The sequence below is a fragment of the Budorcas taxicolor genome, chromosome 7 (genome assembly GCF_023091745.1).
Source record: "Budorcas taxicolor isolate Tak-1 chromosome 7, Takin1.1, whole genome shotgun sequence".
NCBI classification, from domain to species: Eukaryota; Metazoa; Chordata; class Mammalia; order Artiodactyla; family Bovidae; genus Budorcas; species Budorcas taxicolor.
Window position 1 is genome coordinate 53,936,234 of NC_068916.1, and position 26,829 is coordinate 53,963,062.

Here is a 26,829-nt window from a genome sequence, read left to right on the forward strand (position 1 = left end):
AATTTTTAACACAAGCTTTTATTTCAGCTCCCTCTGGAGCCCAGTAAAATGAAAATAATATTTGTTTTAAAAGGCATAAACCTCTAAGAATAAAGACAAAAGAAATAATATTTTGTTATATCTAGGTTGGTGAAAAAGCAATTGCAGTTTCAGACCCTGAATTTTAAATCATTAAAACTAGACTCAAACACATTTTTATTAATCAAAACAGAAGCCATTACCATCAATACATTTTTGTCTAAGAGAAATACATTTGTTTATTCCTGTAGCATAAAAATCCATGCTTCAGGATTCAACGAACTCTTTGGACAGCATTTTCTGCCTCCTGCTGGTTGTAGAAGTGTTCTCCCTGCAAAAGGCTGTTGAGATGCTTGAAAAAGTGAGGTTGGCGAGAGGTCAGGAATATGGCACGAGGCAAAACCTCTGTAGCCCAATTCATTCAATTTTTGAAGCACTGGTTGTGCAATGTGTAGTTGGGTGTTGCTGTGGAAAAGAAATGAGCCCATTCTGTTAACCAGTGCTGGCTGCAGGCGTTGTAGTTTTCAGTGCATCTTATCGATTTGCTGAGCATAATTCTCAGATGTAATGGTTTCACTGGGATTCAGAAAGCTGTAGTGGATCAGATAGGTAGCAGACCGCCTAACAGTGAGTGACCATGACCCTTTTTTGGTGTAATTTTGGTTGTGTTAAATGCTTTGGAGCTTTTTCTTGGTCCAGCCACTGAGGCGGTCATCACCAGTTGTATAAAATCCACTTTTCGTTGCATATCACTAATCTGATCAATAAATGGTTCATTGATGTTGCACAGAATGAGAAGACACTTCAAAACAATTAGTTTTTTTGATTTGTGATCAGTTCATGAGATACCAGCTTACTGAGTTTTTTCACCTTTCCAATTTGCTTCAAATGCCAAATGAGCATAGAATGGTTGACATTGAGTTCTTTGGCAACTTCTTGCATAGTTGTTAAGGGGATCAGCTTCAACGTTCTTCTCGGTTAGTCACTGTCAACTTCTGATGGCTGGCCACTATGCTCATCTTCAAGGCTCTCATCTCCTTTGCAAAACTGCTTGAACCACCAACTGCACTGTGTGTTAGTTAGCAGTCCCTGGGCCAAAGATGGTGTTGATATTGCAAGCTGTCTCTGCTGCTTATGACCCATTTTGAACTTGAATTAAAAAACTGCTCAAATTTGCTTTTTGTCTAACATTATTTCCCTAGTCTAAAATAAATATAAACAGCAAGTAGTAGGTCATTAGCAAAAATGCATAAAGCGAGAAATGTGAATTAAAATAATGTATAAATAACATAACCATGTTTACTTAAGAATGTATTCCAATATCAAATGGCAAAGTTCAACAATGCCAAACCACCATTACTTTTGTATTAACCTACTATCACAGAAACACTGAAGGGAAAAGAGAAGAGATAATACCAGCAACATTTTATATTGGATTTGGGTGTCTGGGGTCTGTTAAGTTACCAGTGGGGAAAGCTAAGAAGCTACCTGATTAATATGACAGAAATTCCAAAAGGCTCAGAAACTTGGGATAAAGGTAGGGTCAAAATCAGAAAGATTGGTGCAAAGTCAGTTGAACACATACAGGTTTCTTTTTATAGAAATGGCAGGCCAGGTTATGGGGCCAATTTGCCTGACAAAAACAAACTGCTGGATAAAAAACATTTTTGAAAAATCATCTTAACAGCATGAATGAGGTGACAAAATAATACAGGACTTAGGCTAAAATCTAAGGAAAAACACCAGATCCACTTGTACTCTGAGAATATTTACAAATTTAGGCAAATCTGAGTTTCAAATAAAAGGAGAGAAAACCTGCTAGAAAAAAAATGGGCAAAAATGTATACAGATACTTTATAAAATAGGACTTCCAACATTTTATCAGCTGTTGTTAGTAATCAGGGAGATAGAAAGTAGAATCATTATGAAATACCATCACATACCTACCAGATTGGCAAATGTTAAATGATAAGAAGGAACTGTGTTCAACTGGTCCATCACTTTTAAAGACAGTTTGGCATTACTCAGTAAGAATGAAGACAAGAATATCCTAAGACCCAACAACTGCACTTCTTGACATATACCAAGAAATTAATGTGTATATACAGTAAAATGTATAACAATGCTGACAACAGCATTTTTTGGTAGTAAAGCAAGACTAGAAACTACTCAAATGTTCATAAAAATGGAACAGATGTAAAAACAGTGGTACAATTCTAAACACCAATGGACTACAAGCTAAATATAACAACATGGATGAATTATACAATGTAGAGTGAAAGAAACAACACAAAATAATACATGTAATGTTATTCTATTCATTAAAGTTAAGCAACACGCAAACTAAGTTATATTGTTTAACAGAGTGTGTGTGTAAGGAAATGGCAACCCACTCCAGTAGTCTTGCCTGGAAAATTCTATGAATGGGGGAGCCTGGTAGGCTACAGTCCATGGGGTTGCAAAGAGTCGGACACAACTGAGCGACTTTCTTTCTTTCTATAGTTTCTTTTGGAGAAGGAGATGGCAACCCACTCCAGTGTTCTTGCCTGGAGAATCCCATGGACGAAGGGGCCTGGTGGGCTGCAGTCTATGGGGTTGCAAAGAGTCAGACACGACTAAGCAACACACACACACACACACACACACACACACACACACACACTCTGACTGCAGTCTATGGGGTTGCAAAGAGTCGGACATGACTAAAGAACTAACACACACACATGTAACTTACACACAGGTAGTAAGGGACGGAGAAGGCAATGGCACCCCACTCCAGTACTCTTGCCTGGAAAATCCTATGGACGAAGGAGCCTGGTAGGCTGCAGTCCATGGGGTCATTAAGAGTCAGATATGACTGAGCAACTTCCCCTTCACTTTTCACTTTCATGCATTGGAGAAGGAAATGGCAACCCACTCCAGTGTTCTTGCCTGGAGAATCCCAGAGACGGGGAAGCCTGGTGGGCTGCCGTCTATGGGGTCACACAGAGTCGGACACGACTGAAGTGACTTAGCAGTAACAGTAAGGTAAGCAAGAATGTAATTATCATTAAGTGTGTGGAGACTGGTTACCTCTGGGGGCAGGGAGTAACGTGGGACTGTAATCTTGGAAGGTCATTCATGCTGCAGGTTTCCAAGGTGTTGGCAGTGTTCTGCTTCTTTCCCTGGCTAGCATTTATACAAGGGCTAGCTTTATAATTATTCATTAAGTTGCATTCATATATGTTTTGTTTATTCTTATGTATGCTTTGTAGCCACTTTCTTAAAAATTCTAAATAAAATAAGGAAATAAGGAAATACACAAGTTAATTCCTATATTACATCTATTTCAATCATTGATGATTTCTTTTGTTGTCTACATTTTCTGTTTCTGGAACTCCTTGGTCTTTGCATTTTATTTATTTTCCATCTCTTTGTCTCGTTTCTACATTAATCTCCCAATCCTTCTACTGAGCTTTGCATCTATCTATGCTGTCACCTTTTTAATTCCCAAGAGTTAGGTTTTATTCTCTGAATCGTCTCCTCCCACCATTTTTTAAAAAAAAACCCTTAATCCTATTTGATAAATGCAGTATTTTCCTTATCTCTGAGGATATAAATGATAGATTTTTGAAAGTCCCTTCTATCTGCATGTTTTCTATTTCCTCCAGGGCAGATTTTCCAATGTTTTGATCTCTGATTTTGAAACTAGAAGTTACCATCCTTTCTTTCACTCTATCCATCCCCTCCTTCTAGACAGAAGGCCTTTCACTGTTAAGAGCAAAAGAAAAAGGGCTCTGGAATGAAAGACTGCACACAGAGCTGAGGGCAGAGGTACCCTACAAAAACAGGAGGATTAAGTGAACTGTTACATACCCAATATCCATGGAACTTTCATACTGTCTGAAGAACAGAGATGTAAAAAAGACTTGCTGAAAAATTAACTACTTAAGGGACCTGAGAGATGATATCGCAGGACCTAACGTAAATGAAGTCCTGGAAGGAGAAGACAGTGAGAGTAAAGCAGCTATGCAAAGAAATAACTGGCTAAAAAGAAATGGGAATAAATTTAGTATAGTGATTAAACATCAACCCTCATTTTATATACGGCAACAAACAATTCAAAAATGGAATTTAAAATTAATGTCACTTATAATTGTGTGCATGCATACTCAGTCAGTCAGTTGTGTCTGACACTTTGCAACACCATAGACTGCAGACCGTGGTTGTCCTTTCCTTCTCTAGGGGATCTTCTGGACCCAGGGATCAACCCCACGCCTCCCTGTGTCTCCTGCATTGGCAGGCACATTCTTTACCACTGGGCTACCTGGGAAGGCCTGTCCCTTATAATTAGAGCGAAACAAATACATATACACAGAAAACAAGAACAAATTGGAAAAAAGGTAAGAACTCTTAAGGGAAAGCTAGAAAACGTTGCTGAAGGAAACTAAAGAAGATGTAATTAGATGGAAGGATATAAAATGTAATTTACATCTGTTCTTGCCATATTGATTTATAAATTGAATGCAGTCATAATCTCAGCTGGGTTTTTTTTTGTGTGTGGTGATTCTCAAATTTATATGGAAATGTGCAATTCAGAAGATCCAAACCTTGGTTCTGCCTTCTGAGAAAGGGTTAATATTAAAAAGATCATATCATTCATTTATCAAATATTTTTACTGACATGATCTTTCAGTGTGTGAATGTACACAAAACTTTTCTTTCAGGTATTTTATATGCTCTTACATAGTTTCAAAATATTAACCTGTGTCACTTGGTTTAGTCAAAAGCCTAAAATATATTAAGTCACTGCTCCAAAGGAAAAAAATCAGCAAAAAAATGACAGCAGGAATGTTAAAGGAAAGCAAATCAACTTAAGAGGAAAGTTGCTTTTGCCAAAAGCTTGGATGGATGTGTTAACTCAGAATTACTGTTGTTTTTTAATTTATGAGGTTCTCATTTGAGTATCGGAGAAGGTGATGGCACCCTACTCCAGTACTCTTGCCTGGAAAATCCCATGGATGGAGGAGCCTGGTGGGCTGCAGTCCATGGGGTCATAAAGAGTCGGGCACGACTGAGTGACTTCACTTTCACTTTTCACTTTCATGCACTGGAGAAGGAAATGGCAACCCACTCCAGTGTTCTTGCCTGGAGAATCCCAGGGACAGGGGAGCCTGGTGGGCTGCCGTCTATGGGGTCATAAAGAGTCGGGCACGACTGAGTGACTTCACTTTCACTTTTCACTTTCATGCACTGGAGAAGGAAATGGCAACCCACTCCAGTGTTCGTGCCTGGAGAATCCCAGGGACAGGGGAGCCTGGTGGGCTGCCGTCTATGGGATCACACAGAGTTGGACACGACTGCAGCGACTCAGCGGCAGCAGCATTTGAGCACATGGGCTTCCCTGGTGGCTCAGTTGGTAAAGAATCTGCATGCAGTACAAGAGACCAGGGTTGGATCCCTGGGTTGGGAAGATCTCCTGGAGAAGGCCATGGCAACCCACCCCAATATTCTTCCCTGGGAAATCCCATGGACAGAGGAGCCTGGCAGGTTATAGCCTGGGGTCGCGAGAGTCAAACATGACTTAATTGAGTACTTTAAAAAATTGAAGGTAAGTTCTCTGATGGCTTATAGTAAAAGGAGGTCCTCTACTTAAGCAAAGTCCTTAGAACAGTGAGTTTGAACAGAAGAGTTAAAAACAGAAGTGAATCACTCAACAACCAGAATGCCAATCAACAATGACAGAACGATGAAGAACTATGTCCATGATTGGTCTTTTGAGGAACATCTGTATACACTGTTCACAGCCACTCTCAGGAACATGCCTTTCCAATACCAGAAGACAAGTCTTCTGCCTCAACTCTTTTAATATAACATGCTTCATATCCTTTAGTATTAATATAGTTATTTTGTTTCACAACAAAGCGAAAGGACATTAAATACTTACTATAAACCTGTCCTTAAATATTCTTAGAGAATTCTTTCATAATCCTTGGGAAAGAAAAGATCTATTTGAAATAAATTATGACTGAATATATAATTATTTAATTTACAACAAATAATATAAATGGATGCCCTCAATTTTTATTATGAATTGAGCTGAACTGTTGTTATTGTGGAAAATTTGGGCTTAACACGACTAGAGTTTTGTGGCAAAGAAAGCAGAGATGGAAGAAAGGAGAAATGAATGTCTTTCATCATGTCAAGCCCTGGCCCACACCCATCTGATGCTTGTCAGGGATGACATGCTTGATGAATCATAAGCTCTGCTACTGACACCACGTTCAAAAATGACTAATTGGTCTCTCAGACCTTCAGCAGGAATCCAGGACAGCTACAGTCAGAACAGTATGAATAACAAAGAGGTACCTTGCAGGTGTTTCACAGAAAAGCTCTGAAACATGTTATAACAGATTTTCTTTCCTTCTGGTACTATCTCATTTAATCTGTTAATTTACTAATTTTAATCTACAATTATTCTTAATTTTCACTTAATATGTGTTAAGCATTGTGCCAAATGCAGTATAGGAATTACCATGACTATTTTTATCCTGGTGGCATCTTTCATAATGGGTTCTACTAATATCCTCACTTTGAAAATAAGCAAACAGGCCTGGAGGGTCAACTGTCAAGTATCACATCATCCAGGTGGTAGCTCTCTGAGGACTAGAACTGATTCTCAGACCTATGGCTGAGGAGTCTCTTTACTGAGTTCTGTTGCTTCTCTCTACTTTGATGACATATCAATAATATTTACTACACATTTGAAGAATCAGTTTTTAGGAGAAGTTGAAAAAGTCATCAAAAGTAAGTAAGAGAAAAATGTTACCAAAACCAAGAGAAGGAGGTACCCCAATATGTTTTGAGATGGAATCAAAGTCCCAAGCAAAGGAAGGAAGGATGACTGAATTCTTACCCAGGAGCTCAGAGCTAGGAAATGTGCTCTTGTACTCAGGATTACAATGGGAAGTCAGACACAAGTTCTGTTTTCATGAAGCTTCGTGAATGCCCATTATAGGAGACATGCAAGGACGTGGGCAGTCACAATACTCTGCAAGTCATGCTGCCATGGGAGAGTACAGAAGGACCTTCAGGTAGAGACAGGTGTCTGGAACTGTTCCTGGAGGAGACGACATCAGCGCTAAGAGCCGGAAAGGTAAGGAGGAGAAAGAAAAGGGATCGAGGGAGAAAGATAGCATGTGCAGAAGTCTTTTGATATGAGCATGGCTCTTTTGGGAAATGGAAAGACAACAGGACTAGGAAAAATACTAAAAAGCATTAGAACATACTGTCCAAGCCAAGGTCCAAAGAGATCTGGAAGTCATGAAGTGCAAATGTTAGATAGCCTCTAGGGAAAGGCAGTAAGAAGAAATTTTGGTAACACACTGGTCAGAGTGCACTATCATACTGAGAATGGCACAGCATTTTAGTGCGAAGCAGATCCCTGTCCCCCCTCCCAGAAATGGGCAACCAGAGAGATTCCAGATGTCCTGTGACCAACTCACTGGGTGACATCAGTAAGCTATTTAGCTTCCCTGGAATTTGAAGCTCTCTCTTCTGTGACAGATTAAGCCACTTCTCTTGCAGGTGGCAGGAGCTGAGCCTGATACTTTTCTCAGGATTCTTTCAGTTCTAACATCCATGATTCTCTAACTAAGACACATAATGGCAGACAACCAGAGGTGAACACCACCACCACCACCATCTTAATGAGAACCAGTAATAGTAGGTGTGTGTGAAGGGCCAAACAGTGTGAGTGAACTCAGTATTCCTTACCTTAAATCAGACCATATGAAGTAGGTACTATTAAGGTTGGTACTATTACTATCCCCACACAGACAAGGAACATGCAAACTCAGACGTTACCTGTCCAAGATCTTAACAGCCAGCTGCTAGTGGAGCCCGATTCCTCCTCCAGGCATCCCGGCTACAGAGGCCACGCCCCTAACCAGCAGCACGTGCTCGGCGCTGCCTCTCTCCACGAACTGTCAGAGCAGCAGCCCCACTACCGTCACTCTGTGTACCTTGATTATACTGAACCTTTCAAAGTCTGCTCACATTAGCAATGCTAAAGAGTAGTATTAGCCCTATTTAGAGATGAGGCAACTGAAGCTCTGCAAGGCCCTGAGGGATTTAGTGATGGCACTCAGACTAAGATTCAGGTTTTATAACCTTTATCTCTGTGCTCTTTCAAATACAGCAAATTATATAAATTTTAAAAGCCAACATCATAGAAAGATAAATTGCATATGTTCTCACTCAACTGTGGTTAATTAATTTATAAAAGGATGATTTATAAAAAGATTTTACTTTTATAAGTAACTTCAGGTGAGCATTTTTATTCTGAATTACACTTCCATTAATTACGTTCCTATAAGGTATAAATAACATGGAGCAATCTTTAAGTTACTTTACTGTGCTATAGTGCTTAGCATTTAAATATTATATATTGCTATGTCTAGTTTGAGGAATCCAGACTTCAAAAGGACTGAGATAAATTAGCCGTGAAAGAGAAAAACAGACTCCTTACAGTCTTCCATAACTTATCATCATTGTACAACAGTCTGCCTTTCTCTAACATGAAGTCAGTTCTTAAATTTTATTTCAGTGTATGTTATTAGCACACAAGTCAACCAAATAGAACCATATCAAAATAACAGCAATGACAACAGTAAATACTGAGTAATTACTATGTACTAAACACTGGTCTAAGTATTTCATAAATATCAGCTCTTTCTAATCCTTACAAAAACCTTACCTTATTCAGTCCTCACTACAATCATATGAGGCAGATATTATTATTACCCCAAAGCAGACCGGGAAAATGCTTCAGAGAAGTTTACCCTGCTCAAGGTGTTGTAACTAGCAATTAGTGTAGCCAAATTTCTTATTTCATGCCTACATTATTACTATTAACCCCATTTTATGGATGAAGAAATTTGACTCAGGTCAGGTAATTTTCCCAAAGAAAGATACAACCAGAAAATAGCTGTATCTGGATCCCAAATGAGGTAACCACTCCAGATGCTGCTGGTAACCACTATGCTAAACATATAATGATACAATATTATGCCTTTAATAAAGAGCTGGTATTTAGGAAGCATACATTGCATGGTATCAGAATTCTAAATCTAGGTTATCAAAAGTAAGTTACTGGAAAGCTAGAGATAACTGACAAGAGAATGAGCTGATAGCCACTTGGGTGAATGGCGGCTGTGGTCAGCGAGGGCTAGGTGAGGGTCACTGCCCCACTGTTTTCCTTTCTTCCCCCTTCCTCACAACAAACTGATTTCCAGGGCATTTTCCATTTTAAGTATGGAAATCTGCTAATTTGCTCCCACCTAGGTCCTACAGGGGCCTCCCAGGCGTAAAGAATCTGCCTGCCTGGGAAGTCCCATGGACAGAGGAGCCTGGTGGGCTATAGTTCATGGGCTCACAAAGACTCAGACACAATTCAGCAATGAAACAAGAGTGAGGTCCTACAGTCTCTCAAAGAAAAAGTGAGACAAGATGGAAGAGGAAAATAGGTCTCTATTCAACTACTTAAAAAGTCAACATCAGTTTGATTTCCTTATCTACTATGCCATCAATATCTTAATTTGATAAAAGGCCTATGGCCTGGATTTTTGTATTTTTATAATAACATTACAAATCTAGAAAATTAAAATTTCCTAAATTTGGATACTCTCTTGATTATAAAGATTGCCACCAAAATAACTTTCAGATCCCAGGAATGGTTAAAGTGAAACATTCTTAAAAGATATTAATAAAGTACAGCAGCAAAACTGAAATGATGAGATGCTTCAAAACTTTATAAAACTGTTTTGAACGAAAAGTGTAGCAAATAGTTCTTAAATTTAGGGAGAAAAAATTAGAAAATCAAATAAGATTCTTCTGTAATTAAAGACTGCTTAGCAGAAACACAGTAAATGTTAAAGAGTTACTGAAAACTGATTTCTAAGGTTACCGAAGCAGCAATAAGAGGGTGAGCGTCTATGTGCTCAGTGTTCATGACTTACAGTACAGGCTTCATTCAGTAAGCAGCACTGTAAAGGACATCCCTTTTCAGAGGAGAAGCTCTTCTTAATGGGAAGTCTCTCAGCCCCCCCGGACTCTTCCTGATCCCTACATGTAACAGTATATAAAATGTATATACGATAAAGAAAATACCAAATATCCTCATACCCATAAATATAAAAATCTCTTGCAAACTATGTTTAATTGCAATATATTCTAATTGTCTTTTATTATAAAGTGCTAAGAAAGTAGAGACTAAAATTCAAGATACTCTCATCTGGTACAAAAAACATTTTTATAAACTGCAGTCATTACCATTTGTGAAAAATGAAACTGGAACTAGTACTGGCATTTTCTCCCTATTTCTACTTAAAACACAAAGAGGAAAAAAAAAAAAAAACTTGCCCATGAAAACTTACTACTTAAGCCAGTGTCACTACTTTTGGCCCCAAATCTTATGATAGTTATTTTTTACAGGGTTATCAGATTGTTAAAGAATTAAAGGTCTTCTTCACTTTTAAGTCCCACTTAAATTACATGACATTTCTATCTGTTATGGACATCAGAGGGTATACACAAAGACTTTTTGGGAAAACTATTTTACTATGCATAGAAGTGGAGACTGCCAAAAGCTTAATTAGGCAGGATCTTTTGGTGCCCAAGGATTTCAGCCTAAAAAGCCCACTTCCTCTCCCAAGGCAAGAATGTGCAATCACATTCCCACTGTAGAAACTTAAACCAAACTGTACATGGAGGAATATCATCTGGTGAAATGACACTTGGTACTTTCAGGCAGGTAAAAGCTGTATCAAATATATGCTACTAAAATGCAGCTTTTAGGCAACCCCTTAAAAACCAACAGCGTTTTTTTTGTAGAAGATGAAGTCCAAATCTCTTCAATCAGTAAATACAGCTTTCCACAGACTGTGCCTGGTCTGCCTTTCCAGGCTGAGCTCTGACTCCTTTCAGTACACACTCCAGTGTTAGCTTCCAAACTCTCCTCCAGCCAGGTTATCTGAACTCTTGTCTATTAGTGTCTTTTTCAGTCTGAGGCCTAGACCCTCAAAATTCAAGTAGTCTGATAGAGTTACTCTGCACACAATTCTTCAGTATTCATCTAAAATCTTAGAGTCTCCATGAAAATTTAAAAAATTTCCAGCCCACAGTTATGATGATAAATTACCCGTTGCTTTTGTCTCACATCATCAACTCACCTTTCTTACAGCATATTTTGGGACTTCAGTTATAAGATTTGAAATGGGATTTCTGATAAAACTACTGAAAATGCCCACTGAAACTATAAACTACAACATTAAGTCACTAAGAACCAGGGCAAGTTATAAGGTACTATAATACTACTTTAAAAACTGATTTAATTATCAGATAAACTGGTAGGGGTGATTCTCATTATTTGCAGTTTTCATACTTGCAAGTTCACCTACTTCCTAAAATTTATTTTTAACTCCAAAGTCAATGCTCACAGTGCTTTCCTGGCCTTTTGTGGATAAGCAGAGAATAGTGAAAATTTTGAACTGCTTAGTGAATAAGTTCCCAGCTGATGTCAAACAAAAAGGCACTATGAAACACTCTTAGTTTCAGCTCTCATACTGCAAACAGGTGTCCTTTTTGTGGTATATTTAATGCCATGTTTTTGCATTTTTGTGCTTTTTGTTGGTGACTTTGCTGTTTAAAATGAAGTGGTTAGTATTCCTAAGTGTAAGGTGGCTGCACATTAGGGAGGAAGGATGTGTATCAGGAAAGCTTTCATCAGGCCTGATGTACAGTGCTACTGGCCATGAGTTCAATGTAAATGAATCAGTGATATTTATTAAACACTGCTGCTGCTGCTAAGGCGCTTCAGTCGTGTCCGACTCTGTGCGACCCCACAGACGGCAGCCCACCAGGCTCCCCCGTCCCTGGGATTCTCCAGGCAAGAACACTGGAGTGGGTTGCCATTGCCTTCTCCAATGCATGAAGGTGAAAAGAGAAAGTGAAATCGCTCAGTCAAGTCTGACTCTTCGCAATCCCGAGGACTATAGCCTACCAGGCTCCTCCATCCATGGGATTTTCCAGGCAAAAGTACTGGAGTGGGGTGCCATTGCCTTCTCCGATTTATTAAATAAGGTATCTTTAAATAGGAACACACACAAAACAGGGTTACACATTGATACGCTGGTTACAGTATTGTGAATAAAAGCTCATAGAAAGCTAATCCTGTATTTCTCCTAGTAGCAAATGCCTCTCCATATTTGCTAATTCACATTGATACCACTGTGGAACCTAAGTAGAGGGAATAATGAGAACAGACATCCATAGGATGAGTATCACACACCCACTGAAAAGGAGGATTAGATGAGGGTCAGCTATTTGTTTCTGTAAAGGGCTAGACAGTGAAAATTTTAGGCTCTGTGGACCATGTGTCACATACTCTTTTTGTTTGTTTTTACCATCCTTTAAATCTGTACAAACCATTCTTGGCTCATGGCTTTAGAAGGGCCAGATTTGGGTTGTGGGCTGTGTAGGCTTGCCAAGCTCTTATGTAGATCTGGATGCAGTATCCACATCCATCTATTCAACCGTTATGTATATCGCTCCATCTATCCATTTATATACGCTGGATCACTCCTTCAGTCAACAGATTATTATGAGTATACTTTTTTCAATATATTAATTGCTCTTCCTTTTTAAAAATAATCTAAGGGCTCAATTTAAAGTTTCTATATGAATATAAACAGAGAATGGGTTTTGGTATGTTTACTATATTTATAAATATTCTTCCAGAAATGGATTATTGGCAGAGGAAAGCATCTAAATAATTACTTTTCTCTCCATGCATGCCATCTGAGTGAAATTTTTATACAAATTCCTACTTACTGTTGAGTAATATATGGTAAAAACTGAAGTAAGGGATGGGGGTGGGTAGAAGCCTCTTAGAATCCAAAGGATTTTTCTCTTCTTAGCCCTCCTAAGTCTCTGAGAGAGACTGGAGAGAGTCAAAAATGATCATATTGTCTTTCTGTAAAGGTGGTGGTTAAAAATGGTAACACAGTCTTCCTTAGCTACATTGCTTTACAAAAACCCAGGCTTCCCCATTGACACCATTTTCCTTACAATACTGTCTGATGATGGCTGCTGCTTCTGTTTCCATTTCAGATTAAAGGCCAAGAAGAGCTAGAAACCTCTTCTTTCACTCCATCATTGCTGTTACTCACTACCATGACTCAATCAACCGTTATGTGTGAGAGCTGTATGCACATGTGGTAGCCTTATCTTTCCCTCCCCTAATCCTTTTCTAGGTAGATTATCATTTTACTCCTTCTCTAGGTTCATACATTACAATCCCAAAGAAAGGCAATGCCAAAGAATGCTCAATGGCACTCATCTCACATGCTAGCAAAGTGAGCCTCAAAATTATCCAAGCCAGTATTCAACTGCACGTGAGCCATGAACTTCCAGATACTCAAGCTGGATTTAGAAAAGGCAGAGGAACCAAAGATCAAATTGCCAACATCAGCTGGATCATCAACAAAGCAAGAGAGTTCCAGAAAAACATCTACTTCTGCTTTTTTGACTGCCAAAGCCTTTCACTGTGTGGATCACAACAACCTGGAAAATTCTGAAAGAGATGGGAATACCAGACCACCTGACCTGCCTCTTGAGAAACCTCTATGCAGGTCAAGAAGTAACAGTTAGAACTGGACATGGAACAACAGACTGGTTCCAAATCGGGAAATGAGTACGTCAAGGCTGTATATTGTCACTCTGCTTATTTAACTTATATGCAGAGTACATCGTGCAAAGTGCCGGGCTAGTTGAAGCACAGGCTGGAATCAAGATTGCCGGGAGAAATATCAATAACCTCAGATATGCAGATGACACCCTTATGGCAGAAAGTGAAGAAGAACTAAAAAGCCTCTTGATGAAGGTGAAAGAGGAGAGTGAAAAAGCTGCCTTCAAACTCAACATTCAGGAAACTAAGATCATGGTATCTGATTCCATCACTTCATGGCAAGTAGATGGGAAACAATTGCAACAGTGAGAGACTTTATTTTTTAGGGCTCCAAAATCACGGCACATGGTGACTGCAGCCATGAAATTCAAACATGCTTACTCCTTGGAAAGAAAGTTATGACCAACCTGCTGCTGCTGCTAAGTCGCTTCAGTTGTGTCCGACTCTGTGCAACCCCAGAGACGGCAGCCCACTAGGCTCCTCTGTCCCTGGGATTCTCCAGGCAAGAATACTGGAGTAGGTTGCCATTTCCTTCTCCAATGCATGAAAGTGAAAAGTGAAAGTGAAATCGCTCAATCGTTCCCAACTCTTAGCGACCCCATGGACGGCAGCTTACCAGGCTCCTCCGGCCATGGGATTTTCCAGGCAAGAGTACTGGAGTAGGGTGCCGTTGCCTTCTCCATGACCAACCTAGACAGCATATTAAAAAGCAGAGACATTACTTTGCCAACAAAGGGCCATCTAGTCAAAGCTATCGTTTTTCCAGGAGTCATGTGTGGATGTGAGAGTTGGACTATAAAGAAAGCTGAGCGCTGAAGAATGCTTTTGAACTGTGGTGTTGGAGAAGACTCCTGAAGAGTTCCTTGGACTGCAAGGAGATCCAACCAGTCCATCTCAAGGAAATCAATCCTGAATGTTCACTGGAAGGACTGATGCTGAAGCTGAAACTCCAATACTTTGGCCACCTGATATGAAGAACTGACTCATTGGAAAAGACCCTGATGCTAGGAAAGATTGAAGGCAGGAGGAGAAGGGGACGACAGAGGATGAGATGGTTGGATGGCATCACCAGCTCAACGGACATGAGTTTGAGTAAGCTCTGGGAGTTGGTAACGGACAGGGAGGCCTGGCGTGCTGCAGTCCATGGGGTTTCAAAGAGTTGGACATGACTGAGCGACTCAACTGAAACTGAAGATCTACTTGGGAGTTTGGCTCTTTCTCCCCATCCTGTCACCTACTGCTATCCATTGTTTGATGATTATGCCCACACCCAGGCCTCAGTTTCTGCTTCATTTATAGTGGTCTAAACAGTATCTCCTAAAACAAATCCAACTATTCTTCCACGTCTTATCTTGCTCCTTTCTACATCTTCCATAGTCTTGTTTTCTTCTAACTTACTCTTACTGCTCATTTTTTCATTTATTTGTATTTATTTTTTTGCATAAATATTTTAATATTTACTTAATATTAATTTTATTAAATATTTATTGAGCACCCATCATGCAGGCACTAGGTATATCACAGTGAAGAAGACAGATATAGTCCTTTCCTCTCACAGAACTTTTAGACTAATGGCAGATAGAGACAAGTAAACAGGTAATTGTAATACAGTGAGATAAACACTAGGATAGAGAAAATGCCAGATACTGAGGAGGGGCATCTAACCCATCGCAGGGGATCAGGAATTGGCTTGCTTGAGGATGTGAATTTTAGCTGGGTTTTGGCTACTGAGGAGAAAGAGGTGGCTAGCCAGGTGGAAAGGATATGTGGTTAGAGGTGGGGTGAAGTGTATGAAATAGCATAATGCAAAGGCCCAGAGGCAAGAAAGAGGGAAATAATATCAGTTTGGAAAGTTACACAATAAAAAGGTTATTGCTAGATCATAAGAGTTCTTGAAGCCATCGTAAACCGTGAGAGTGTCCTGAAGCAGTGGGGACCCTAAGGAATTATAACCAGGGAATCATCTGATCATTATCTGCATGTATGAATGCTGCAGCTACAGGATGGAGTATGGATCAAAGAAGGAAGCAAAAGGAAGCATGGCCTGGAATAAGCTGATTTGTCATTTTGGACATGTTGAGTCTGAGATGACTATAACTCATCGAAGAAAAGATACTCAGCAGGTAGCTGGAAATAAGGGTCAGGAGGTTGAGAGAACGTGTTTGAGCTGGAGATACAGAAAATACAGGTGTCCACTGCATATGGACAGGTGGTAGCTGAAGCAGTGAGAGAAAGGCCTTGGATGGAGCTCTGAGAAACAGCAAGGAGGGGGAATGTGGAAAAGAGGAGGCCAGAGAGGCGGAAGGAGGGAAACCTAGAAAGAGTATTATGTTACGAAAATGCATGGACAGAAGCCTTTACAAGTGGGACCCTGGTATCTAGCATACGGCTGGTACACTGTAGGTCGCTGGAATGTGTCCACTGGATTTAACAGAAGCGGCTAATTGGTAACTTTGGAAAGATGTCCGTAGTGTAGACAGAAACCAAGGTCAGTCCTATGTCCAAGTGAGTCTCACGTCTGTCCGCCTGTGTCCTCCACTGGCACCACGCCAGCTCCTGCTTTTACTGCCACTTCCCTGATCTTTATCAGTGGGTCGTGTGCCTCCGTTTCTCTTTAGTCTCTCTTCCACAACTCTCCCTTCCTCAGAACAAAGCAATATATAATTTATCTTACATATGACTGCTAGAGTAATTTCTTTCTTAGGTACAGCTTAGAGCAAATCAATCCTGGGTCAAAACATAATGATTCTCCACTACCTTCGGATAAAATCCAAACTGCTTATTCATCATGATGTTCAGACACTTCCAGGATTTTGTACCAATCTGTGTCCAGTCATTTTGCCCACATTCCACACACCTGACTTTTAAAAAATTACCTTAAAAATTATAAAACTTTAAAAGGTCAAAATTTTAACTATAAGCATGTTGGTGAGAGTAATTTTTCTTTTATGGGAAAAAAAAAAGGATTGGGGGTAGATGGGTCCAGGGCTCTATTTATCCCACCCAGAGAACAAACAGTACCTGATGCAGCAGTCTCCTAACTCAAACATTCCCTGCTGTGCTACAGCATGAGACATGAGGCTTAAAGAAGGGGAATGGTGTTCTTTTAACAATTAATAATGCATTTTATAAACTGTTTTTTAGAAAACATTTCCACACTATTATCAGTTCATTCTACTACCTTCTCAGCTAAGTAAAATGACAAGAAAAAGAAATAATGGCTTTCTTTTCAAAGGTTTTCCCCTTACCGGTCTCGGAGAAGCTGTCCAGCAGTTTCCAACTGGAAGACAGCCAGTTTGTACACACTGCCCTAGACCAGCAAGTGTCATACTTCCCAGTTATACAACAGACTTCCCTGGTGGCTCAGATGGTAAAGCGTCTGCTTACAATGCAGGAGACCCGGGTTCAATCCCTGGGTTGGGAAGATCTCCTGGAGAAGGAAATGGCAGCCCACTCCAGTATTCCTGCCTGGAGAATCCCATGAATGGAAGAGCCTAGAAGGCTACAGTCCACGGGGTCGCAAAGAGTCCGGACATGACTCAGCGAATCATATCATATAGGCATCAGATTTTAATTTTAATCCAAACAGATCAGCGAGGCCTGTGACACAGCGAAGGGAAATATTAAAGATGACCTAAAAGACCAAGTGGGTTTTGTTATGTAACCCCAGGCATAGCTGAATCCCCGACAACATTCCCATTCTCTTAATTTTGCTTTTCTTTGTAACTTTTGAAGATTCTGCACAATCACATACATGGGTAAAACACTTAATGCAGTGCAGTGATAAAATGCTTAGCAAAGTGCTGCCCTTTGATAATTGATGCTGCTTGCACTGGTACTAGATTACATGGTGAATTAAATGATAAATATAAATGCATGTATATGTTCACATATATAAAGATATATAAATGAAATGACCCTCAGCTCAATCAGTAGACTATGTGCACTTTATCTTATATTCCCAAATAACATTTATGAAAAATTTCTTCTGAGATTGGTACAGTAAGAATTCATTATTGTGAACTTAAAATTCCACTTAATTGCATGAACTGATTATCCTGGACACAGCTTCTTGGTTTTACAGAGGAAGTATAGAGTATGCCATGGGGTATGTCCCCCTACTTACTGTCACTATAATTTAGCACATCCCATTCATATTGCGAACATCTCAACACATTCTACAGCATGTCTTTTTTACCTGCTTTTATCTTTCAGCCAGAAAATATTATTATTGATAATATCTAAGATGACTATACTCCTCCAATGGCCACCGCTATTACATTGCCAGTAGTTCTCAGAAGAAATACCTGAAGCATTTGGAGGGCTTTTGCAATACATAAATAACCAATCCTGAGCCCATTTTAATTTATTAAATCTGGTATGGAGCCTGAGAATTTCCCAGGGGATTCTGATTTGATGATTAGCTATTTTTCACTCATCACAGTCTTTGCACCAGTTAGAGCTGACAGAACATGTAATTTATATTCTACATACTTGGGGCACACAATCTGTTTGGCGCCTCTGTTATTGCTAATTGTTTAGCTTAATTCATATTAAAATAAATGTCGACTTAACTTTTGAATACTTTTAGAGCTAATGGTCAATTTCTTAGTATTATTTATAGCATCAACTATCTTAATTTTTAGCCTAATGCTTAAGTTCAAAATAAGTAAAGCATTATTGGATGAAATGACAAATACCAGTCCTGGTTTTGACTTGCTTTTTTAGTTTTCAAGAGGAAAAAAGTTTCACGTTATTTGAGTTCCTTAAACATTGTTAACAATAGAGACTTCAAACCTAGCCTTCTAGATTGTATTTTCTGCAGTGTTGACAGACCCATAGGGCTTACTTACTGACTTGAGTTAGTTCCAAGAATTTCCTCATTGATAAAATGATAAAACATTGTATGTATGTGTGTTTCATTTTTCTTTGGGAGAAGGTCAGTGGTTCTCAAAGGGGGTTACGGCCCAAGAAAAGCTAACAATACTGGTTCAGGGAGAACTAAAAGTACACTGCACACTAAAAAGAAAAGATTTCCCCCCTATTTTAACAGTGAAAGAAAGGCAGGCTCTAAAATCAAAAGTCTTTAAAAGGCATTAAAAGGACAGACAGGGATTTCTATGAAATTTCTTAGAAAGGGAAACATGCGCCAACTCAGTAAATGTCTTTTCACCCAAAGAAAACTTTTATAATGCAGTTAATTTTTATTGTCCAAAACATTTATTTTTTTTTAGATCTTAATGCTTTAATTTTTAAAATAAATTTCAGTTTAGACAAAACTGCTTTCATCCAATTTACAAGTAAACAAAAATCTGTTAGAAACCTCCAAATTAGTAATTTGATTCCACAAAACAGCTCTAATCTTAATTAAAAAAAAAAAAACTAACCACAACCATCTTTTGCACTGTGGAGAAATATAACAGAATATTCAAGAAGACCATTAGGCCTTGGCTAGTTTATCAGTAAAAAATTGTACACAATTCAGGAGCCTCCACTTTTCATGTAGGGATGACATTCAGTTGGCTCAGGTGGCTGAATGATTCACCAGCTCCAAACAATTGCTTTGGTCATAATATACCTTTAGAGGAAAGGTATCTTTGGGTTTATCTTATCTAAGTAAAAAAAAAAAAAAAAAAACTCAGTTTTTTTAATCATATTTTTTCTCCAAAATAAATTGGCCAGTAAATTGAATTTTTTGAAACTAGGTCAGAGAAATTCCCAAATATAACCCCTGATACACCAGGTGAGGAAAAACCAATTTAAAAAATTCCTTTTAATGATTAACTGCCTTTTAAAACGTATCATTGTTATTTATGTGGGACGTATTCAGATCCTGTGAAATAGTACTAATAACTTCCGAGGAATTCCTAAAAGATCTTGTAAGCCTTAAAAGATCTTATGAGGTACTTAATGAATCAGTACAGTTGTTCCTTTTTCCCCTGTTTAAAAGAAGCGGAAATGAATAAGTTAAAAGGCATTTTCCTAACCCTGACTGCAAATCACAAGTTTGATGCTGCATGAAGCCAGCTGGCATGGTGCCCATTTACAGTAAGTTGTTTACTCCTTGTCCACCAATCACACCACACAGAATGAATGCCTACAGACAGAGTCAGACTGTCCTTTCCAGACAGAGCAACAGAGAAAGAGAGGTTTATAAGCTTTATTAAATTCTTAGAGGTATTACTTTTAATACTGCTTGAAATATTCTAATCCAGTTTCCATAACCTCAGCATTTTAAAGTCAAATAATTGACTGACCAGCTAACACTGCTGGGCTTCCCTGGTGGCTCAGACGGTAGAGAATCTGCCTGCAATGCAGAAGACCTGGGTTCAGTCCCTGGGTCTGCAAGATCCCTGGAGAAGGGAATGGCCTCCCACTCCAGTACTGCTGCCTGGAGAATTCCATGGACAGAGCAACCTGGTGGACTGCAGTCCATGGGGCAGAAAAGAGCTGGACACAACTGAGTGACATTATAATACACACGCCAGACCTTAACAGTGCATCAGTGGCATGAGTGGTGTCCTCTAATAAGTCTAAGTACCTTTTAAATATTGGAGAAGGAAACGGCAACCCACTCCAGGACACTTGCCTGGAGAGTCCCATGGGCAGAGGAGCCCAGCTAGCTACAGTCCATGGGGTCGCAAGAGTCAGACATGATTTAGTGACTAAACCACCTTTTAAATATAACTTTTAAAGACTACAATCTTAAAATGGATTTGAACTTAACTAGACTGAAACCTTTAAATATGCAGTGCTTAACATGAAAACCGAGAATTGTAAGAGAAACAGAATGTCCAGAGGAGGAGTGAAAAATAGAAAAAGTGAACTCTTATTATCTAGTGAGAAGTGGGTTAGAATAACACAATGGTTCAAACAGTGATTCCTGGTCTGCCCTGAGGAAACATGTTTGCTACCTGGCACTTGGAGAGCCTCTCCCCACCCACACTGGCTAGTTTAGAGAAAACCAGCAGTAACAAACCTTTTATTCTGGATCAAACTTGTCTACTATCGCTTTTGTCTAAATGTCTCCCCATGGTTATCTGCCATCACTGGTATCAATGGCCACTGAAAGTTCAGAACATATCTTTCACGCACTGTGTTCAATGAATGTTAAAATGAGTGATAGGACATAAAAAGGGAATGTCTCATCACATAATCCTAGAATCAAGTCACCAAGCATTTTGAATAAACCCTAACTCAAAGGGCCCTAGGAGCCAAAGGTACTTTTAAAAATCATGTATCTGGAGAAAAAAGATGACTAACCACAGAAATGACAGATACTTTCAACAGCCTCTGTGGAAAGAGAAAGGAGCTGATAACACTTCAGAAACATCCAGAGCTAGCTACTATAAAACAGCTCAGTTCTGTAGGAGTGTGCTTCTCTGGCTTCTTCCTTATATGATTCTTGGGCCAACTTTTCCATAGGTTCTAAAAACATATCATTTACTATTAGAGTACCCTAAGCAAATAATTTCATGACAACCATTTTCTAGTTATCTTGTCAATTTTCCCTAATTCCCAAGCCCAAAGGGCAGAGTGAATAATTTTATTAAATGTAGGATTACGGAGGCCCTCAGAACTAGTATGGGTTGTTTTTTTGTTTCTCCCTGTTCCAAGTCCATTATGCCCAATAAATTTGGAGTGTTAGTTCCTACAACCTTTGGTCCTACAGTAATAATTCTTCTGCCATGTCTTTGGTTTTTTTCTATTTCTCATAATTTCCATTTCTTTAAAAAAAAAATCATGTGTAAATTCTGTCAAATAACTTAATAAATTATCCTGCACTACTTTCTAAAAAAAACTCTGACGGGGCACTGAGTGCTCATGACCATCATACTTGTTAAATTTCTCATTTAGGAGCTCACGTAAGAAAGAATACACAGAGTCCTGGGACTAGGTGTGGCTCAGAGCACATGCTATTTCTCACATCTCACTAGGGGGTGAGGTTTAAATTAGACCTTAATCAGTAGGTAAATAAAACCAAATTCTATCTGTTACAGTAGTTAATACCTGGAAAGGTGCCAGACTCATGGCCTTGGAAATTATATGGTTTATAAACGAGATTTCAAAATAATGCTGAGGCAAGAGTGGCACTTCCTCAGTTACTTCTAAATCCAAAGGACTAATGATCATCAGCTATTCATTAAATAGGTTGAAAGTTTTATTTTATGTGGGTACTGTATTTCCTGATACATTTGCTGCTGCTGCTGCTGCTAAGTCACCTCAGTCGTGTCCGACTGTGTGCGACCCCATAGACAGCAGTCCACCAGGCTCCCCCATCCCTGGGATTCTCCAGGCAAGAACACTTGCTATAGGATAGCAAGATGGTTTGTCGATGATAAATATCTTGAAAAGAATATGCATAGTATTGACAAAATTAAAATTTAATAGGTTGATAATTAAATATAATTTTTCTATAATTTCATTTCGCAGATAAATTTCTAACCTCAATCTCCCTTTCAATTTTAACCAATGGGGGAAAAATTTTTTTAATTACTCTTTTGTTAACAACTCTATCCTGTACAGAATTGAGCATCAAACCATGAGAAAGCTAAAACTGAAGAAGATCAAAAGATGCACAATTTACCTATGGAGTGAGAAATAGTTCCACAATTAAAAAATTTAAAATGAATTCTGTAATCTTCACTTTAGAGTTGAACTGAAAAAGGGTGATTTGGGCACTACAAATAGGGTCCTGGGCTTTTTTCCTTCCTTTTCTTCACCTCCCCCACTATTTTTATGTATGTTTTTCAGACTAGTACCTTCAAGTTAGCATTTTTAACACTATGAAAGAAAATTCTGTAATAATATATTAGTCATCCTCACTGAAAAGTATAGACCATCATAATTGTAGTTTAATTGTCTCATCTATTCCCAAGTATCTTCTCATCTTCCCTCAAGCCTCACTTTTCCTTACATTGTTGTTAGACATGAGAACTAAAATGAGGTCTGAAATTCTGGTTAATAGCTAACAAAAAAACCTGAAGTAAATAAGAAAAAACTTAGGCAGATACTTTCTGGAACAAATATCTTTTCAAGCCAAATGACCAGTTCTTTCATCTAAAAACAGCCCAGTTAAGATGCCTTGATCTTTAGGTTATTATGTGTTACTGAACTGGAAATTTGTTTTCAGTGAACTATGTTAGGATCTGGCTGAATGGGGTTGGGCTACAAGGAAATTAAGGCAGATATCTCTCCTCTTCACATCCTCTTTTACCAGCAGCTCTTCCCACACTCCACTCCAATAAACAAAACATTTGTAGAATTGTTAAATTTTGGCTTTTTCACTTCTTTACTCATCCATTTTCCAAGAGACATTATTATGTATCATTCAGTGTGGCTCAGATGGAAAAGAATCTGCCTGCAATGCAGAGACCCTGGTTCGATCCCTGGATGGGGAAGATCCTCTGGAGAAGGGAATGGCTATCCACTCCAGTATTCTTGCCTGCAGAATCCCATGGACACAGGAGCCTGGTGGGCTACAGTCCATGGAGTCGCGAAGAGTCAGACATGACTGAGCAACACACACACAGTGTATCGGGAACTCCCCACCAGAAGCTCTGCAGTGGACAGGTCACAAGAGGACAAGAAAGGAAGAAAGGCTCTGGGACACCTGCATTAACAACAAGCATTCCAAACAAATAAATGATATAATTTTGAAGAGAGATAGCCTTAATGTCATTTCAATCATGAGTCATGAATATTGTAGCATCCTTTGAACACTTCAGCCATTACAGCCATCTAATATCTGATATCATTAAATATTTATGAAAGGAACTCTACTGTGTAACATTACCAAAGAAACCTGAACACAAGAACCTCAAAACTATTCTTTGTTTGTAGTTTTAACCTGATCTACTTCATTCTCCTAAAAAAGGAATTTTCAAGCCCTTAGCAGCAAAATCTTGTTTTAAAACATTAAACTTTATGCAGAACATTCAATACATAAAACAGGTAAAAGTGATATTATGCTGACAAAGCATATTTTATACATTTGGAATCATAATATTAATCTATATAGGAAGCAATCAAATCAGTGAAGCTGTTTGCTAAAACCAGTAAAACTGAAACTGGAATGCCAGGCTTACCAGCAAACTTTGTCTTTATGTTTAAAGACTTTGGAAACCACTGCCCTAAAACCTCACATTGTTTCCATTATCAGCCCCAAGCCACATTTCCACAGCTCTATCAAACTGCCTTTTTGTTATAAAAATAAAGCCCGAGCAATAACACGGCCCACCAAAATCTGTGGGCCAACTCCTTTTTTTTTTCTATTTGAATTGGAGCTATTTACTTTACAATATAGTGGTGGTTTTTGCCATACATTGACATGCATCAGCCACAGGTGTACATGTCCCCCATCCTGAACCACCCTCCCACCTCTCTCCCCGTCCGATCCCTCAGGTCTTCCCACTGCACTGGTCCTGAGTGCCCTGTCTCATGCATCGAACCTGGACTGGCGATCTATTTCACATGTGGTAATATACATTGTCTTGTCTAACTCGAAGAAACTAAGCCATGCCCTGTGGGGCCACCCAAGACGGGCGGGTCATGGTGGAGAGGTCTGACAGAATGTGGTCCGCTGGAGAAGGCAATGGCAAGCCACTTCAGTATTCTTGCCTTGAGAACCCCATGAACGGTATGAAAAGGCAAAATGATAGGATATAAGAGGAACTCCCCAGGTCAGTAGGTGCCCAGTATGCTACTGGAGGTCAGTGGAGAAATAACTCCAGAAAGAATGAAGGGATGGAGCCAAAGCAAAAACAATACCCAGCTGTGGATATGACTGGTGATAGAAGCAAGGTCCAATGCTGTCAAGAGCAATATTGTATAGGAACCTGGAATGTCAGGTCCATGAATCAAGGCAAATTGGAAGTGGTCAAACAGGAGATGGCAAGAGTGAACGTCGACATTCTAGGAATCAGAGAACTAAGATGGACTGGAATAGGTGAATTTAACTCAGATGAGCATTATATCTACTACTGGGGGCAGGAATCCCTCAGAAGAAATGGAGTAGCCATCGTGGTCTACAAGAGAGTCTGAAATGGAGTACTTAGATGCAATCTCAAAAACGACGGAATGATCTCTGTTCGTTTCCAAGGCAAACCATTCAATATCAAGGTAATCCAAGTCTATGCCCCAACCAGTAACGTAACAGGCAAATTTGGCCTTATAATACGGAATAAAGCAGGGCAAAGGCTAATAGAGTTTTGCCAAGAGAACGCACTGGTCATAGCAAACACCCTCTTCCAACAATGCAAGAGAAGACTCTATACATGGACATCACCAGATAGTCAACACCGAAATCAGACTGATTATATTCTATGTAGCCAAAGATGGAGAAGCTCTATACAGTCAGCAAAAACAAAACCAGGAGCTGACTGTGGCTCAGATCATGAACTCCTTATTGCCAAATTCAGACTTAAATTGAAGAAAGTAGGGAAAACCACTAGACAATTCAGGTATGACCTACATCAAATCCCTTATGATTATACAGTGGAAGTGAGAAATAGATTTAAGGGCCTAGATCTGATAGATAGAGTGCCTGATGAACTATGGACGGAGGTTTGTCACATTGTACAGGAGACAGGGATCAAGACTATCCTCATGGAAAAGAAATGCAAAAAAGAAAAATGGCTGTCTGGGGGAGGCCTTACAAATAGCTGTGAAAAGAAGAGAAGCGAAAAGCAAAGGAGAAAAGGAAAAATATAAGCATCTGAATGCAGAGTTCCAAAGAAGAGCAAGGAGAGAAAAGAAAGCCTTCCTCAGTGATCAATGCAAAGAAATAGAGGAGAAAAGAATGAAAAGACTAGAGATCTCTTCAAGAAAATTAGAGATATCAAGGGAACATTTCATGCAAAGATGGGCTTGATAAAGGACAGAAATGCTATGGACCTAACAGAAGCAGAAGATATTAAGAAGAGGCGGCAAGAATACACAGAAAAACTGTACAAAACAGATCTTCACGACCCAGATAATCACGATGGTGGGATCACTCACCTAGAGCCAGACATCCTGGAATGTGAAGTCAAGTGGGCCTTAGAAAGCATCACTATGAACAAAGCTAGTGGAGGTGATAGAATTCCAGTTGAGCTCTTTCAAATCCTGAAAGATGATGCTGTGAAAGTGCTGCACTCAATATGCCAGCAAATTTGGAAAACTCAGCAGTGGCCACAGGACTGGAAAAGGTCAGTTTTCATTCCAATCCCAAAGAAAGGCAATGCCACAGAATGCTCAAACTACCGCACAATTGCACTCATCTCACACACTAGTAAAGTAATGCTCAAAATTTTCCAATCCAGGCTTCAGAAATATGTAAACCGTGAACTTCCTGATGTTCAAGCTTGTTTTAGAAAAGGCAGAGGAACCAGAGATCAAACTGCCAACATCTGCTGGATCATTGAAAAAGCAAGAGAGTTTCAGAAAAAGATCTATTTCTGCTTTATTGACTATGCCAAAGCCTTTGAATGTGTGGATCACAATAAACTGTGGAAAATTCTGAAAGAGATGGGAATACTAGACCACCTGACCTGCCTCTTCAGAAACCTTTATGCAGGTCAGGAAGCAACAGTTAGACCTGGACATGGAACAACAGACTGGTTCCAAATAGGAAAAGGAGTACGTCAAGGCTGTATATTGTCACCCTGCCTATTTAAGTTATATGCAGAGTACATCATGAGAAACACCGGGCTGGAAGAAGCCCAAGCTGGAATCAAGATTGCTGGGAGAAGTATCAATAACCTCAGATATGCAGATGACACCACTCTTACGGCAGAAAGTGAAGAGGAACTCAAAAGCCTCTTGATGAAAGTGAAAGAGAAGAGTGAAAAAGTTGGCTTAAAGCTCAACATTCAGAAAACTAAGATAATGGCATCTAGTCCCATCACTTCATGGGAAATAAGATGGGGAAACAGTGGAAACAGTGGCAGACTTTATTTTTTGGGCTCCAGAATTACTGTAGATGGTGACTGCAGCCATGAAATTAAAAGACGCTTACTCCTTGGAAGGAAAATCATGACCTACCTAGATAGCATATTCAAAAGCAGAGACATTACTTTGCCGACTAAGGTCCATCTACTCAGGGC

At 39.3% G+C, this 26,829-nt stretch overlaps 1 protein-coding gene and 1 non-coding gene across 4 annotated transcripts in view; one reads left to right on the forward strand and one right to left on the reverse strand.

Moving 5' to 3' along the window:
- Positions 1 to 26,829, reverse strand: part of NR3C1 (nuclear receptor subfamily 3 group C member 1) — a 116,160-nt gene that overhangs the window by 49,674 nt on the left and 39,657 nt on the right. The window lies entirely within an intron of this gene.
- Positions 17,097 to 17,168, forward strand: TRNAC-ACA (transfer RNA cysteine (anticodon ACA)). Its single transcript has one exon. It is a non-coding gene; the product is annotated as a tRNA-Cys (tRNA).